At 26.2% G+C, this 17,555-nt stretch overlaps 1 protein-coding gene across 11 annotated transcripts in view; it reads left to right on the forward strand.

The window, feature by feature from the left end:
• Nrx-1 (neurexin 1) overlaps positions 1-17,555 on the forward strand; it is a 629,819-nt gene that overhangs the window by 562,207 nt on the left and 50,057 nt on the right. The window lies entirely within an intron of this gene.

Genomic DNA, 17,555 nt, shown 5'->3' on the forward strand with positions numbered 1-17,555 from the left:
AAAAAGTATAGTTTTAACTCATTAACTAAGAAAGAAAGAATAGGGAAGTATGAAAGAAAGTAAGTTTTTCATGAACTCTCAATATTATATATCAGTTTACGATATACAATTAGTAACATTAGTTTACATACGCTTAACTAAAATGAATTATAGTAGTCATAAAAGTATAGATTTAACTCATTAACTAAGAAAGAAAGAATAGGAAAGTATGAAAGAAAGTATGTTTTTCATGAACTGTCAATATTATATATCAGTTTACGATATACAATTAGTAACAATAGTTTACATACGCTTAACTAAAATGAATTATAGTAGTCAAAAAAGTATAGTTTTAACTCATTAACTAAGAAAGAAAGAATAGGGAAGTATGAAAGAAAGTAAGTTTTTCATGAACTCTCAATATTATATATCAGTTTACGATATACAATTAGTAACATTAGTTTACATACGCTTAACTAAAATGAATTATAGTAGTCATAAAAGTATAGATTTAACTCATTAACTAAGAAAGAAAGAATAGGAAAGTATGAAAGAAAGTATGTTTTTCATGAACTGTCAATATTATATATCAGTTTACGATATACAATTAGTAACAATAGTTTACATACGCTTAACTAAAATGAATTATAGTAGTCATAAAAGTATAGATTTAACTCATTAACTAAGAAAGAAAGAATAGGAAAGTATGAAAGAAAGTATGTTTTTCATGAACTGTCAATATTATATATCAGTTTACGATATACAATTAGTAACAATAGTTTACATACGCTTAACTAAAATGAATTATAGTAGTCAAAAAAGTATAGTTTTAACTCATTAACTAAGAAAGAAAGAATAGGGAAGTATGAAAGAAAGTAAGTTTTTCATGAACTCTCAATATTATATATCAGTTTACGATATACAATTAGTAACATTAGTTTACATACGCTTAACTAAAATGAATTATAGTAGTCATAAAAGTATAGATTTAACTCATTAACTAAGAAAGAAAGAATAGGAAAGTATGAAAGAAAGTATGTTTTTCATGAACTCTCAATATTATATATCAGTTTACGATATACAATTAGTAACAATAGTTTACATACGCTTAACTAAAATGAATTATAGTAGTCAAAAAAGTATAGTTTTAAATCATTAACTAAGAAAGAAAGAATAGGGAAGTATGAAAGAAAGTAAGTTTTTCATGAACTCTCAATATTATATATCAGTTTACGATATACAATTAGTAACATTAGTTTACATACGCTTAACTAAAATGAATTATAGTAGTCATAAAAGTATAGATTTAACTCATTAACTAAGAAAGAAAGAATAGGAAAGTATGAAAGAAAGTATGTTTTTCATGAACTCTCAATATTATATATCAGTTTACGATATACAATTAGTAACAATAGTTTACATACGCTTAACTAAAATGAATTATAGTAGTCAAAAAAGTATAGTTTTAAATCATTAACTAAGAAAGAAAGAATAGGGAAGTATGAAAGAAAGTAAGTTTTTCATGAACTCTCAATATTATATATCAGTTTACGATATACAATTAGTAACATTAGTTTACATACGCTTAACTAAAGTGAATTATAGTAGTCATAAAAGTATAGATTTAACTCATTAACTAAGAAAGAAAGAATAGGGAAGTATGAAAGAAAGTAAGTTTTTCATGAACTCTCAATATTATATATCAGTTTACGATATACAATTAGTAACATTAGTTTACATACGCTTAACTAAAATTAATTATAGTAGTCATAAAAGTATAGATTTAACTCATTAACTAAGAAAGAAAGAATAGGGATGTATGAAAGAAAGTAAGTTTTTCATGAACTCTCAATATTATATATCAGTTTACGATATACAATTAGTAACATTAGTTTACATACGCTTAACTAAAATGAATTATAGTAGTCTTAAAAGTATAGATTTAACTCATTAACTAAGAAAGAAAGAATAGGGAAGTATGAAAGAAAGTAAGTTTTTCATGAACTCTCAATATTATATATCAGTTTACGATATACAATTAGTAACATTAGTTTACATACGCTTAACTAAAATGAATTATAGTAGTCATAAAAGTATAGATTTAACTCATTAACTAAGAAAGAAAGAATAGGGAAGTATGAAAGAAAGTAAGTTTTTCATGAACTCTCAATATTATATATCAGTTTACGATATACAATTAGTAACATTAGTTTACATACGCTTAACTAAAATGAATTATAGTAGTCATAAAAGTATAGATTTAACTCATTAACTAAGAAAGAAAGAATAGGAAAGTATGAAAGAAAGTATGTTTTTCATGAACTGTCAATATTATATATCAGTTTACGATATACAATTAGTAACAATAGTTTACATACGCTTAACTAAAATGAATTATAGTAGTCAAAAAAGTATAGTTTTAACTCATTAACTAAGAAAGAAAGAATAGGGAAGTATGAAAGAAAGTAAGTTTTTCATGAACTCTCAATATTATATATCAGTTTACGATATACAATTAGTAACATTAGTTTACATACGCTTAACTAAAATGAATTATAGTAGTCATAAAAGTATAGATTTAACTCATTAACTAAGAAAGAAAGAATAGGAAAGTATGAAAGAAAGTATGATTTTCATGAACTCTCAATATTATATATCAGTTTACGATATACAATTAGTAACAATAGTTTACATACGCTTAACTAAAATGAATTATAGTAGTCATAAAAGTATAGATTTAACTCATTAACTAAGAAAGAAAGAATAGGGATGTATGAAAGAAAGTATGTTTTTCATGAACTGTCAATATTACATATCAGTTTACGATATACAATTAGTAACAATAGTTTACATACGCTTAACTAAAATGAATTATAGTAGTCAAAAAAGTATAGTTTTAACTCATTAACTAAGAAAGAAAGAATAGGGAAGTATGAAAGAAAGTAAGTTTTTCATGAACTCTCAATATTATATATCAGTTTACGATATACAATTAGTAACATTAGTTTACATACGCTTAACTAAAATGAATTATAGTAGTCATAAAAGTATAGATTTAACTCATTAACTAAGAAAGAAAGAATAGGAAAGTATGAAAGAAAGTATGATTTTCATGAACTCTCAATATTATATATCAGTTTACGATATACAATTAGTAACAATAGTTTACATACGCTTAACTAAAATGAATTATAGTAGTCAAAAAAGTATAGTTTTAACTCATTAACTAAGAAAGAAAGAATAGGGAAGTATGAAAGAAAGTAAGTTTTTCATGAACTCTCAATATTATATATCAGTTTACGATATACAATTAGTAACATTAGTTTACATACGCTTAACTAAAATGAATTATAGTAGTCATAAAAGTATAGATTTAACTCATTAACTAAGAAAGAAAGAATAGGAAAGTATGAAAGAAAGTATGATTTTCATGAACTCTCAATATTATATATCAGTTTACGATATACAATTAGTAACAATAGTTTACATACGCTTAACTAAAATGAATTATAGTAGTCATAAAAGTATAGATTTAACTCATTAACTAAGAAAGAAAGAATAGGGATGTATGAAAGAAAGTAAGTTTTTCATGAACTCTCAATATTATATATCAGTTTACGATATACAATTAGTAACATTAGTTTACATACGCTTAACTAAAATGAATTATAGTAGTCATAAAAGTATAGATTTAACTCATTAACTAAGAAAGAAAGAATAGGAAAGTATGAAAGAAAGTATGTTTTTCATGAACTGTCAATATTATATATCAGTTTACGATATACAATTAGTAACAATAGTTTACATACGCTTAACTAAAATGAATTATAGTAGTCAAAAAAGTATAGTTTTAACTCATTAACTAAGAAAGAAAGAATAGGGAAGTATGAAAGAAAGTAAGTTTTTCATGAACTCTCAATATTATATATCAGTTTACGATATACAATTAGTAACATTAGTTTACATATGCTTAACTAAAATGAATTATAGTAGTCATAAAAGTATAGATTTAACTCATTAACTAAGAAAGAAAGAATAGGAAAGTATGAAAGAAAGTATGTTTTTCATGAACTCTCAATATTATATATCAGTTTACGATATACAATTAGTAACAATAGTTTACATACGCTTAACTAAAATGAATTATAGTAGTCAAAAAAGTATAGTTTTAAATCATTAACTAAGAAAGAAAGAATAGGGAAGTATGAAAGAAAGTAAGTTTTTCATGAACTCTCAATATTATATATCAGTTTACGATATACAATTAGTAACATTAGTTTACATACGCTTAACTAAAATGAATTATAGTAGTCATAAAAGTATAGATTTAACTCATTAACTAAGAAAGAAAGAATAGGGAAGTATGAAAGAAAGTAAGTTTTTCATGAACTCTCAATATTATATATCAGTTTACGATATACAATTAGTAACATTAGTTTACATACGCTTAACTAAAATGAATTATAGTAGTCAAAAAAGTATAGTTTTAAATCATTAACTAAGAAAGAAAGAATAGGGAAGTATGAAAGAAAGTAAGTTTTTCATGAACTCTCAATATTATATATCAGTTTACGATATACAATTAGTAACATTAGTTTACATACGCTTAACTAAAGTGAATTATAGTAGTCATAAAAGTATAGTTTTAACTCATTAACTAAGAAAGAAAGAATAGGGAAGTATGAAAGAAAGTAAGTTTTTCATGAACTCTCAATATTATATATCAGTTTACGATATACAATTAGTAACATTAGTTTACATACGCTTAACTAAAATGAATTATAGTAGTCATAAAAGTATAGATTTAACTCATTAACTAAGAAAGAAAGAATAGGAAAGTATGAAAGAAAGTATGATTTTCATGAACTCTCAATATTATATATCAGTTTACGATATACAATTAGTAACAATAGTTTACATACGCTTAACTAAAATGAATTATAGTAGTCATAAAAGTATAGATTTAACTCATTAACTAAGAAAGAAAGAATAGGGATGTATGAAAGAAAGTATGTTTTTCATGAACTGTCAATATTACATATCAGTTTACGATATACAATTAGTAACAATAGTTTACATACGCTTAACTAAAATGAATTATAGTAGTCAAAAAAGTATAGTTTTAACTCATTAACTAAGAAAGAAAGAATAGGGAAGTATGAAAGAAAGTAAGTTTTTCATGAACTCTCAATATTATATATCAGTTTACGATATACAATTAGTAACATTAGTTTACATACGCTTAACTAAAATGAATTATAGTAGTCATAAAAGTATAGATTTAACTCATTAACTAAGAAAGAAAGAATAGGAAAGTATGAAAGAAAGTATGTTTTTCATGAACTGTCAATATTATATATCAGTTTACGATATACAATTAGTAACAATAGTTTACATACGCTTAACTAAAATGAATTATAGTAGTCAAAAAAGTATAGTTTTAACTCATTAACTAAGAAAGAAAGAATAGGGAAGTATGAAAGAAAGTAAGTTTTTCATGAACTCTCAATATTATATATCAGTTTACGATATACAATTAGTAACATTAGTTTACATACGCTTAACTAAAATGAATTATAGTAGTCATAAAAGTATAGATTTAACTCATTAACTAAGAAAGAAAGAATAGGAAAGTATGAAAGAAAGTATGATTTTCATGAACTCTCAATATTATATATCAGTTTACGATATACAATTAGTAACAATAGTTTACATACGCTTAACTAAAATGAATTATAGTAGTCATAAAAGTATAGATTTAACTCATTAACTAAGAAAGAAAGAATAGGGATGTATGAAAGAAAGTATGTTTTTCATGAACTGTCAATATTACATATCAGTTTACGATATACAATTAGTAACAATAGTTTACATACGCTTAACTAAAATGAATTATAGTAGTCAAAAAAGTATAGTTTTAACTCATTAACTAAGAAAGAAAGAATAGGGAAGTATGAAAGAAAGTAAGTTTTTCATGAACTCTCAATATTATATATCAGTTTACGATATACAATTAGTAACATTAGTTTACATACGCTTAACTAAAATGAATTATAGTAGTCATAAAAGTATAGATTTAACTCATTAACTAAGAAAGAAAGAATAGGAAAGTATGAAAGAAAGTATGATTTTCATGAACTCTCAATATTATATATCAGTTTACGATATACAATTAGTAACAATAGTTTACATACGCTTAACTAAAATGAATTATAGTAGTCATAAAAGTATAGATTTAACTCATTAACTAAGAAAGAAAGAATAGGGATGTATGAAAGAAAGTAAGTTTTTCATGAACTCTCAATATTATATATCAGTTTACGATATACAATTAGTAACATTAGTTTACATACGCTTAACTAAAATGAATTATAGTAGTCATAAAAGTATAGATTTAACTCATTAACTAAGAAAGAAAGAATAGGAAAGTATGAAAGAAAGTATGTTTTTCATGAACTGTCAATATTATATATCAGTTTACGATATACAATTAGTAACAATAGTTTACATACGCTTAACTAAAATGAATTATAGTAGTCAAAAAAGTATAGTTTTAACTCATTAACTAAGAAAGAAAGAATAGGGAAGTATGAAAGAAAGTAAGTTTTTCATGAACTCTCAATATTATATATCAGTTTACGATATACAATTAGTAACATTAGTTTACATACGCTTAACTAAAATGAATTATAGTAGTCATAAAAGTATAGATTTAACTCATTAACTAAGAAAGAAAGAATAGGAAAGTATGAAAGAAAGTATGTTTTTCATGAACTCTCAATATTATATATCAGTTTACGATATACAATTAGTAACAATAGTTTACATACGCTTAACTAAAATGAATTATAGTAGTCAAAAAAGTATAGTTTTAAATCATTAACTAAGAAAGAAAGAATAGGGAAGTATGAAAGAAAGTAAGTTTTTCATGAACTCTCAATATTATATATCAGTTTACGATATACAATTAGTAACATTAGTTTACATACGCTTAACTAAAATGAATTATAGTAGTCATAAAAGTATAGATTTAACTCATTAACTAAGAAAGAAAGAATAGGGAAGTATGAAAGAAAGTAAGTTTTTCATGAACTCTCAATATTATATATCAGTTTACGATATACAATTAGTAACATTAGTTTACATACGCTTAACTAAAATGAATTATAGTAGTCATAAAAGTATAGATTTAACTCATTAACTAAGAAAGAAAGAATAGGAAAGTATGAAAGAAAGTATGTTTTTCATGAACTCTCAATATTATATATCAGTTTACGATATACAATTAGTAACAATAGTTTACATACGCTTAACTAAAATGAATTATAGTAGTCAAAAAAGTATAGTTTTAAATCATTAACTAAGAAAGAAAGAATAGGGAAGTATGAAAGAAAGTAAGTTTTTCATGAACTCTCAATATTATATATCAGTTTACGATATACAATTAGTAACATTAGTTTACATACGCTTAACTAAAGTGAATTATAGTAGTCATAAAAGTATAGATTTAACTCATTAACTAAGAAAGAAAGAATAGGGAAGTATGAAAGAAAGTAAGTTTTTCATGAACTCTCAATATTATATATCAGTTTACGATATACAATTAGTAACATTAGTTTACATACGCTTAACTAAAATGAATTATAGTAGTCATAAAAGTATAGATTTAACTCATTAACTAAGAAAGAAAGAATAGGGATGTATGAAAGAAAGTAAGTTTTTCATGAACTCTCAATATTATATATCAGTTTACGATATACAATTAGTAACATTAGTTTACATACGCTTAACTAAAATGAATTATAGTAGTCATAAAAGTATAGATTTAACTCATTAACTAAGAAAGAAAGAATAGGAAAGTATGAAAGAAAGTATGTTTTTCATGAACTCTCAATATTATATATCAGTTTACGATATACAATTAGTAACAATAGTTTACATACGCTTAACTAAAATGAATTATAGTAGTCAAAAAAGTATAGTTTTAAATCATTAACTAAGAAAGAAAGAATAGGGAAGTATGAAAGAAAGTAAGTTTTTCATGAACTCTCAATATTATATATCAGTTTACGATATACAATTAGTAACATTAGTTTACATACGCTTAACTAAAGTGAATTATAGTAGTCATAAAAGTATAGATTTAACTCATTAACTAAGAAAGAAAGAATAGGGAAGTATGAAAGAAAGTAAGTTTTTCATGAACTCTCAATATTATATATCAGTTTACGATATACAATTAGTAACATTAGTTTACATACGCTTAACTAAAATTAATTATAGTAGTCATAAAAGTATAGATTTAACTCATTAACTAAGAAAGAAAGAATAGGGATGTATGAAAGAAAGTAAGTTTTTCATGAACTCTCAATATTATATATCAGTTTACGATATACAATTAGTAACATTAGTTTACATACGCTTAACTAAAATGAATTATAGTAGTCTTAAAAGTATAGATTTAACTCATTAACTAAGAAAGAAAGAATAGGGAAGTATGAAAGAAAGTAAGTTTTTCATGAACTCTCAATATTATATATCAGTTTACGATATACAATTAGTAACATTAGTTTACATACGCTTAACTAAAATGAATTATAGTAGTCATAAAAGTATAGATTTAACTCATTAACTAAGAAAGAAAGAATAGGGAAGTATGAAAGAAAGTAAGTTTTTCATGAACTCTCAATATTATATATCAGTTTACGATATACAATTAGTAACATTAGTTTACATACGCTTAACTAAAATGAATTATAGTAGTCATAAAAGTATAGATTTAACTCATTAACTAAGAAAGAAAGAATAGGAAAGTATGAAAGAAAGTATGTTTTTCATGAACTGTCAATATTATATATCAGTTTACGATATACAATTAGTAACAATAGTTTACATACGCTTAACTAAAATGAATTATAGTAGTCAAAAAAGTATAGTTTTAACTCATTAACTAAGAAAGAAAGAATAGGGAAGTATGAAAGAAAGTAAGTTTTTCATGAACTCTCAATATTATATATCAGTTTACGATATACAATTAGTAACATTAGTTTACATACGCTTAACTAAAATGAATTATAGTAGTCATAAAAGTATAGATTTAACTCATTAACTAAGAAAGAAAGAATAGGAAAGTATGAAAGAAAGTATGATTTTCATGAACTCTCAATATTATATATCAGTTTACGATATACAATTAGTAACAATAGTTTACATACGCTTAACTAAAATGAATTATAGTAGTCATAAAAGTATAGATTTAACTCATTAACTAAGAAAGAAAGAATAGGGATGTATGAAAGAAAGTATGTTTTTCATGAACTGTCAATATTACATATCAGTTTACGATATACAATTAGTAACAATAGTTTACATACGCTTAACTAAAATGAATTATAGTAGTCAAAAAAGTATAGTTTTAACTCATTAACTAAGAAAGAAAGAATAGGGAAGTATGAAAGAAAGTAAGTTTTTCATGAACTCTCAATATTATATATCAGTTTACGATATACAATTAGTAACATTAGTTTACATACGCTTAACTAAAATGAATTATAGTAGTCATAAAAGTATAGATTTAACTCATTAACTAAGAAAGAAAGAATAGGGAAGTATGAAAGAAAGTAAGTTTTTCATGAACTCTCAATATTATATATCAGTTTACGATATACAATTAGTAACATTAGTTTACATACGCTTAACTAAAATGAATTATAGTAGTCATAAAAGTATAGATTTAACTCATTAACTAAGAAAGAAAGAATAGGAAAGTATGAAAGAAAGTATGATTTTCATGAACTCTCAATATTATATATCAGTTTACGATATACAATTAGTAACAATAGTTTACATACGCTTAACTAAAATGAATTATAGTAGTCATAAAAGTATAGATTTAACTCATTAACTAAGAAAGAAAGAATAGGGATGTATGAAAGAAAGTATGTTTTTCATGAACTGTCAATATTACATATCAGTTTACGATATACAATTAGTAACAATAGTTTACATACGCTTAACTAAAATGAATTATAGTAGTCAAAAAAGTATAGTTTTAACTCATTAACTAAGAAAGAAAGAATAGGGAAGTATGAAAGAAAGTAAGTTTTTCATGAACTCTCAATATTATATATCAGTTTACGATATACAATTAGTAACATTAGTTTACATACGCTTAACTAAAATGAATTATAGTAGTCATAAAAGTATAGATTTAACTCATTAACTAAGAAAGAAAGAATAGGAAAGTATGAAAGAAAGTATGATTTTCATGAACTCTCAATATTATATATCAGTTTACGATATACAATTAGTAACAATAGTTTACATACGCTTAACTAAAATGAATTATAGTAGTCATAAAAGTATAGATTTAACTCATTAACTAAGAAAGAAAGAATAGGGATGTATGAAAGAAAGTAAGTTTTTCATGAACTCTCAATATTATATATCAGTTTACGATATACAATTAGTAACATTAGTTTACATACGCTTAACTAAAATGAATTATAGTAGTCATAAAAGTATAGATTTAACTCATTAACTAAGAAAGAAAGAATAGGAAAGTATGAAAGAAAGTATGTTTTTCATGAACTCTCAATATTATATATCAGTTTACGATATACAATTAGTAACAATAGTTTACATACGCTTAACTAAAATGAATTATAGTAGTCAAAAAAGTATAGTTTTAAATCATTAACTAAGAAAGAAAGAATAGGGAAGTATGAAAGAAAGTAAGTTTTTCATGAACTCTCAATATTATATATCAGTTTACGATATACAATTAGTAACATTAGTTTACATACGCTTAACTAAAATGAATTATAGTAGTCATAAAAGTATAGATTTAACTCATTAACTAAGAAAGAAAGAATAGGAAAGTATGAAAGAAAGTATGTTTTTCATGAACTGTCAATATTATATATCAGTTTACGATATACAATTAGTAACAATAGTTTACATACGCTTAACTAAAATGAATTATAGTAGTCAAAAAAGTATAGTTTTAACTCATTAACTAAGAAAGAAAGAATAGGGAAGTATGAAAGAAAGTAAGTTTTTCATGAACTCTCAATATTATATATCAGTTTACGATATACAATTAGTAACATTAGTTTACATACGCTTAACTAAAATGAATTATAGTAGTCATAAAAGTATAGATTTAACTCATTAACTAAGAAAGAAAGAATAGGAAAGTATGAAAGAAAGTATGATTTTCATGAACTCTCAATATTATATATCAGTTTACGATATACAATTAGTAACAATAGTTTACATACGCTTAACTAAAATGAATTATAGTAGTCATAAAAGTATAGATTTAACTCATTAACTAAGAAAGAAAGAATAGGGATGTATGAAAGAAAGTAAGTTTTTCATGAACTCTCAATATTATATATCAGTTTACGATATACAATTAGTAACATTAGTTTACATACGCTTAACTAAAATGAATTATAGTAGTCATAAAAGTATAGATTTAACTCATTAACTAAGAAAGAAAGAATAGGAAAGTATGAAAGAAAGTATGTTTTTCATGAACTCTCAATATTATATATCAGTTTACGATATACAATTAGTAACAATAGTTTACATACGCTTAACTAAAATGAATTATAGTAGTCAAAAAAGTATAGTTTTAAATCATTAACTAAGAAAGAAAGAATAGGGAAGTATGAAAGAAAGTAAGTTTTTCATGAACTCTCAATATTATATATCAGTTTACGATATACAATTAGTAACATTAGTTTACATACGCTTAACTAAAATGAATTATAGTAGTCATAAAAGTATAGATTTAACTCATTAACTAAGAAAGAAAGAATAGGAAAGTATGAAAGAAAGTATGTTTTTCATGAACTCTCAATATTATATATCAGTTTACGATATACAATTAGTAACAATAGTTTACATACGCTTAACTAAAATGAATTATAGTAGTCAAAAAAGTATAGTTTTAAATCATTAACTAAGAAAGAAAGAATAGGGAAGTATGAAAGAAAGTAAGTTTTTCATGAACTCTCAATATTATATATCAGTTTACGATATACAATTAGTAACATTAGTTTACATACGCTTAACTAAAATGAATTATAGTAGTCATAAAAGTATAGATTTAACTCATTAACTAAGAAAGAAAGAATAGGGAAGTATGAAAGAAAGTAAGTTTTTCATGAACTCTCAATATTATATATCAGTTTACGATATACAATTAGTAACATTAGTTTACATACGCTTAACTAAAATTAATTATAGTAGTCATAAAAGTATAGATTTAACTCATTAACTAAGAAAGAAAGAATAGGGATGTATGAAAGAAAGTAAGTTTTTCATGAACTCTCAATATTATATATCAGTTTACGATATACAATTAGTAACATTAGTTTACATACGCTTAACTAAAATGAATTATAGTAGTCTTAAAAGTATAGATTTAACTCATTAACTAAGAAAGAAAGAATAGGGAAGTATGAAAGAAAGTAAGTTTTTCATGAACTCTCAATATTATATATCAGTTTACGATATACAATTAGTAACATTAGTTTACATACGCTTAACTAAAATGAATTATAGTAGTCATAAAAGTATAGATTTAACTCATTAACTAAGAAAGAAAGAATAGGGAAGTATGAAAGAAAGTAAGTTTTTCATGAACTCTCAATATTATATATCAGTTTACGATATACAATTAGTAACATTAGTTTACATACGCTTAACTAAAATGAATTATAGTAGTCATAAAGGTATAGATTTAACTCATTAACTAAGAAAGAAAGAATAGGAAAGTATGAAAGAAAGTATGTTTTTCATGAACTCTCAATATTATATATCAGTTTACGATATACAATTAGTAACAATAGTTTACATACGCTTAACTAAAATGAATTATAGTAGTCATAAAAGTATAGATTTAACTCATTAACTAAGAAAGAAAGAATAGGGATGTATGAAAGAAAGTAAGTTTTTCATGAACTCTCAATATTATATATCAGTTTACGATATACAATTAGTAACATTAGTTTACATACGCTTAACTAAAATGAATTATAGTAGTCTTAAAAGTATAGATTTAACTCATTAACTAAGAAAGAAAGAATAGGGAAGTATGAAAGAAAGTAAGTATTTCATGAACTCTCAATATTATATATCAGTGCACTATATACAATTAATAATAATAGTTTAGATCCGCGTAATTGAAATGAATTATAATCGTCAAAAAAGTATAGTTTTAACTCATTAACTAAGAAAGAAAGAATAGGGAAGTATGAAAGAAAGTATGTTTTTCATGAACTGTCAATATTATATATCAGTTTACGATATACAATTAGTAATAATAGTAAGATACTCTTAATTGAAATTATTAATAACATTACATAAAAATAATAGTTTTTACTTATTAACTACGAAAGAAGGAATAGGGAAGTATGAAAGAAAGTATGAAAGTATGAAGTATGTTTTAATGCGGTCTAAAATTTCGTCATGTATAAGGCCAGGTATAATCCCTTAGGAAATTTTATACATTTGGGGAGGTCTAAGCCCTTGGAGGCGGAGCAAAAGACACTTTTGCAAAGTACCTCTTTCGTGCTTCTGTCGTACTTCTGTCGTCCTGTTTCTTAGAACCTGATAATTGTTACTGTTTTAATTTTTGTTTTGTTTGCCGAATCTACAAAACCAACAAAGCTTAAAGAACTATTCTATACATATACCTGTACTCGATTTGCTTCGCTGTTTATACAAATTCCTTATATTACGTCATTTCATCTTTCGAATTGTTTATTTTCCAACTACCATGGAAATGTAAAAAAAATTGATTGTACAATTTTGTACGACCAGGAAATTATATTATAATTTTTCCCTTAAAAATGATAATTTCAAACGATGGGCATAGACGCATTTTAAATACAAAATTAAATTTTTGTAAAATCAGCCAATGTATACAGCTGTGATATAAATTTCTAGATCTACGTGTCATAAGAAAGATTGCAATTTTTCACTGAATGGCACAATTATTTTCTGGCTACATATTCGAGAGGTAGCAGCCATTGAACGAACCTAACGTGGTTCCTCGAAAGTTCCTTCAGAAACATACCTACGGGACTTTCCTGCTTCCCTAGCCTCCGAGGGCATGTTAATTGGCTCGTAGGCTTTTAACCCTTACCCACATAAATCGTCGTCAATGAATTTCAACGGTTGGTCCGCTGACTTGCTGCCAGTTTCTAACAACCTACTCCCTTCGTTCATGTTAACGAAGCTTTTCGTCGCTGCATAGATTGGTTTCTGGCGGCCAAATGGTTCAAAGTAAATGAGAATCGTTGTCGCTCTTCGGATATTTTACTCTCCTGGAAAAGAACTAGGCTACCGGTGATGATAAATTGATATTTGTCGAACGAACCAACTTTAACGTGATTCTATTGTGTAGCCCGAGCCACCAGACTTATGTTCTCGCACGTGTTAGAAGATCACGCGACGCGGTGTCAAATTTCCTTGGGGCAAAAAAACTCCTTAGGTTCGCTGGACTCCTGGCATTAGAAGGACAAATAATAGACTTCAATTTTTTTTCTAGCACCACATTCTCACGCCCAATTTCTCGTTTTTTTGCTACTCTGTTACATTCCTTCATTCCCTTTGCCTGTTCCGTTAGAACCAACCGCGTGACGCTTCTTGTGGTAGTTAACTATGTGTGTAACTATGATTCATGGATTAGTCGACGTTTTTCGTGGAAGATACAGGGCTTTTTGTTCCGAAAGTTTTCTTTTTAAACGACTACCTGTTGAATTAAGCGTTATTTTTGGGGGATCGTTAACGACCGTGTTAATTACAATAATATTATTATTTGCAGTTGGCGATATACATATTACGACAAATTAAATAATGCAAAAGATATTTTTGCAACGTCTGTACTTGTGAAGTTAATACAGTTTGTTCATAAAGAGATATTAGCAGTTAAGGATATGTTAAAAAATTCATCTTTGAATCATTTTTCGCACAGAAGATTCTACCGTTTCCAGTTTCTTTTCTAATGTATTTTCCAATTTCTTTCTTAATTTATTTTCTAATTTACTAAACGGAGAATCGAAGCTTACACTGTGTGTTCTTTTATGCTGTACTTTGCAGAAAGTTTATTTTATGAACAATTGGCATATACAAATGCCATTATAGTTTTCTAGATAGAATTTGCAAAAATTGTTGTTTTTTATATGGAACATACAAATATTTTAAAAGTCTCGCTGCAGAAATATTACATTGCCACTTCTCATTTCAAGGTACAGAAATAATTTAACACGTTTTGAGAATTCAAAGACATGAATTAGCTTAATAGTTCTTTAACAGTTCTTTTTTTTAACTTTTCCGTCTAATAATTCGTCTTAACAAAACTCAATAAGGAAATTATTACAAACGAAGAAGAGATGATTACAAACAGTACAGGGCAGGAACGTGATAGGAAAGATGATCGTAGAAGAACATGAAACTTTTTATTTTTTTATTATTTAATTTGTACTTTTTAAATTTTTCTATACTTGCACATGGCGTTATTGTTTTTTTCTTACAACGAAGAAGCTTAAAAATAACAGACGAAATTTCGTATTTGTTTTTCAAGGAAATCTTATCGACGAGCCTGTTAATAATTCAAAGCATATGCCTCAACTTTTTTCTTTAATTCCCACGCAATGGATGAAGAAGTTGGCTTCACGAGACAGATCTAACAAGCGGGCGATGAGCGGAGACTCATCAAGAAAAGTCCACCTCCATCGTTTTACTGTGGTCCCAATAGCCGAGCCGGAGATAATTGGCGCGCTCATTAAACGGTCACTTCTCACTTAATTTCACGGTAACCTTCTTCTTCTTCTTCGTTGGTTTCTTTCGCCCGGTTGTAAATTCTTCCAGGCAATTAAGTTCCTCGAGGGTGTGCCGTCTAAATTCCAGCGCCAACCACGATACCGCTCGTTACCACGATCATAAGTTTCTTCGAATAATTAAGCTGTCGCTTGCAGTGGCCTTGTGAGAAGCTCTTTTACGCGTATGAAACATTTTGCTTCTTTATTTGGGGACTGAAAGGAAAGTAAAGATGGGCAGTTAGGGAGATAAGAACGAAGGTATTAAATTCTCCTTTTGTAGCTGTGTCGGTGTACGGTCAAGGATTAATTGGAAGAAAGTCGAGCTTGAAAAGTTCCGATAGCTTCGTGGAGGAAGAAAAAGCGCTATACGATTGTTCTTCGTTTCGGGAAAAATATCGCACGCTTCTTTCGAAGCAAACGATCATTATAAGACAGCGATAAGTTTGTTTATTGGAATTTAATTGTTGAACTAATCGCACTAATTTATTGATAATTATATCAGTGATAGGATTAATAGGATCTTTTATTTTCCAGCCAAGTGAGTTCAATGGAACAGCTTGGCGCGCAAGAAAAAGTACAATACGATTGTTCTTTTAAAACATTTTTTTTTTTATTTAAATTTTACAATTTGTCCAGTAGGACAATTTTAAAACATTTTACACTTTTTTTGAAACGAACGGTAATTATAATAACTCGGGAATAAATTTTGTTCTTGTATACAGAATTAATCGCAATAATCATATAACAATTATATTAGTAACAGAATTAATTGGATCTTTTATTTTCCAACCAAGTGAATTCAATGGAATACGATTGTTCTTTATCGAGGAAAATTATTGTACACTTTTTTTGAAGCAAACAGTAATTATAAAATAACTTGGAAATAAATTTTGTTCTTATAAACGCAATAATCATATAACAATTATATTAGTAATAGGATTAACTGGATCTTTTATTTTCAATTTATCAATTCAATGAAACAGCAAGAAACATATTGTGCTCTTGTCTCGAAGCAAATAATTATTACAAAATAGGAATAGCTTTTGTTATTATAATAATAATTAATAATAGAGTAGATAGGATAATTTGGTAGGATTTATTTTCAAGCCATTAGCCAACTCAATGGGATCAAACATTTCCACTCGATTTTCTAACCACAGGTTTCTAATTAATCCATTCGACAATTAACAATTAGTTGTTCTTTTTCTATTGTTCTCCTATGTGTCCTATTACTTTGCAATTAATTTTTAACTATAACATATACACACGTAAGCTTCTCTATTCTGATTAAAAAACATCTGTAAGTTACAATTAGCTCCGTAAGACTTCACTTTAATTACTTTCAAAGTTTTAACGATAGCATTGTGTACATTGCAGGCGCAGGTATGCGCAGCGAACTTTCCGGAAAACACGTTGCTCTATCCACGATTTTCCACTGCTCATACTACCCTGTTCTAGCGGACAACGAAATCGATAGATTCCTCAAAATGTCCTTTTACCTTCCTAGACCTGCAGACCTGCTTGAAACCTATGCTATCCTGATTACAAAGAAATCAACGTGTCAATAAGTGTACGATCCTGTTTGTTTATGAATTGGCCAGGGAATTTCTAAATTCCGTTTCTCACATTCTATCACGATAAATAAATACCATATACATATTTCTATTTCACAGAGAAAATCATTGGTCTATTTTTCTTGACACTGTACAAATTAAGGACGCAAAAGAACGCATCGAT

The sequence above is a fragment of the Bombus flavifrons genome, chromosome 17 (genome assembly GCF_040668555.2).
Source record: "Bombus flavifrons isolate JBK064 chromosome 17, iyBomFlav1_principal, whole genome shotgun sequence".
NCBI lineage: Eukaryota > Metazoa > Arthropoda > Insecta > Hymenoptera > Apidae > Bombus > Bombus flavifrons.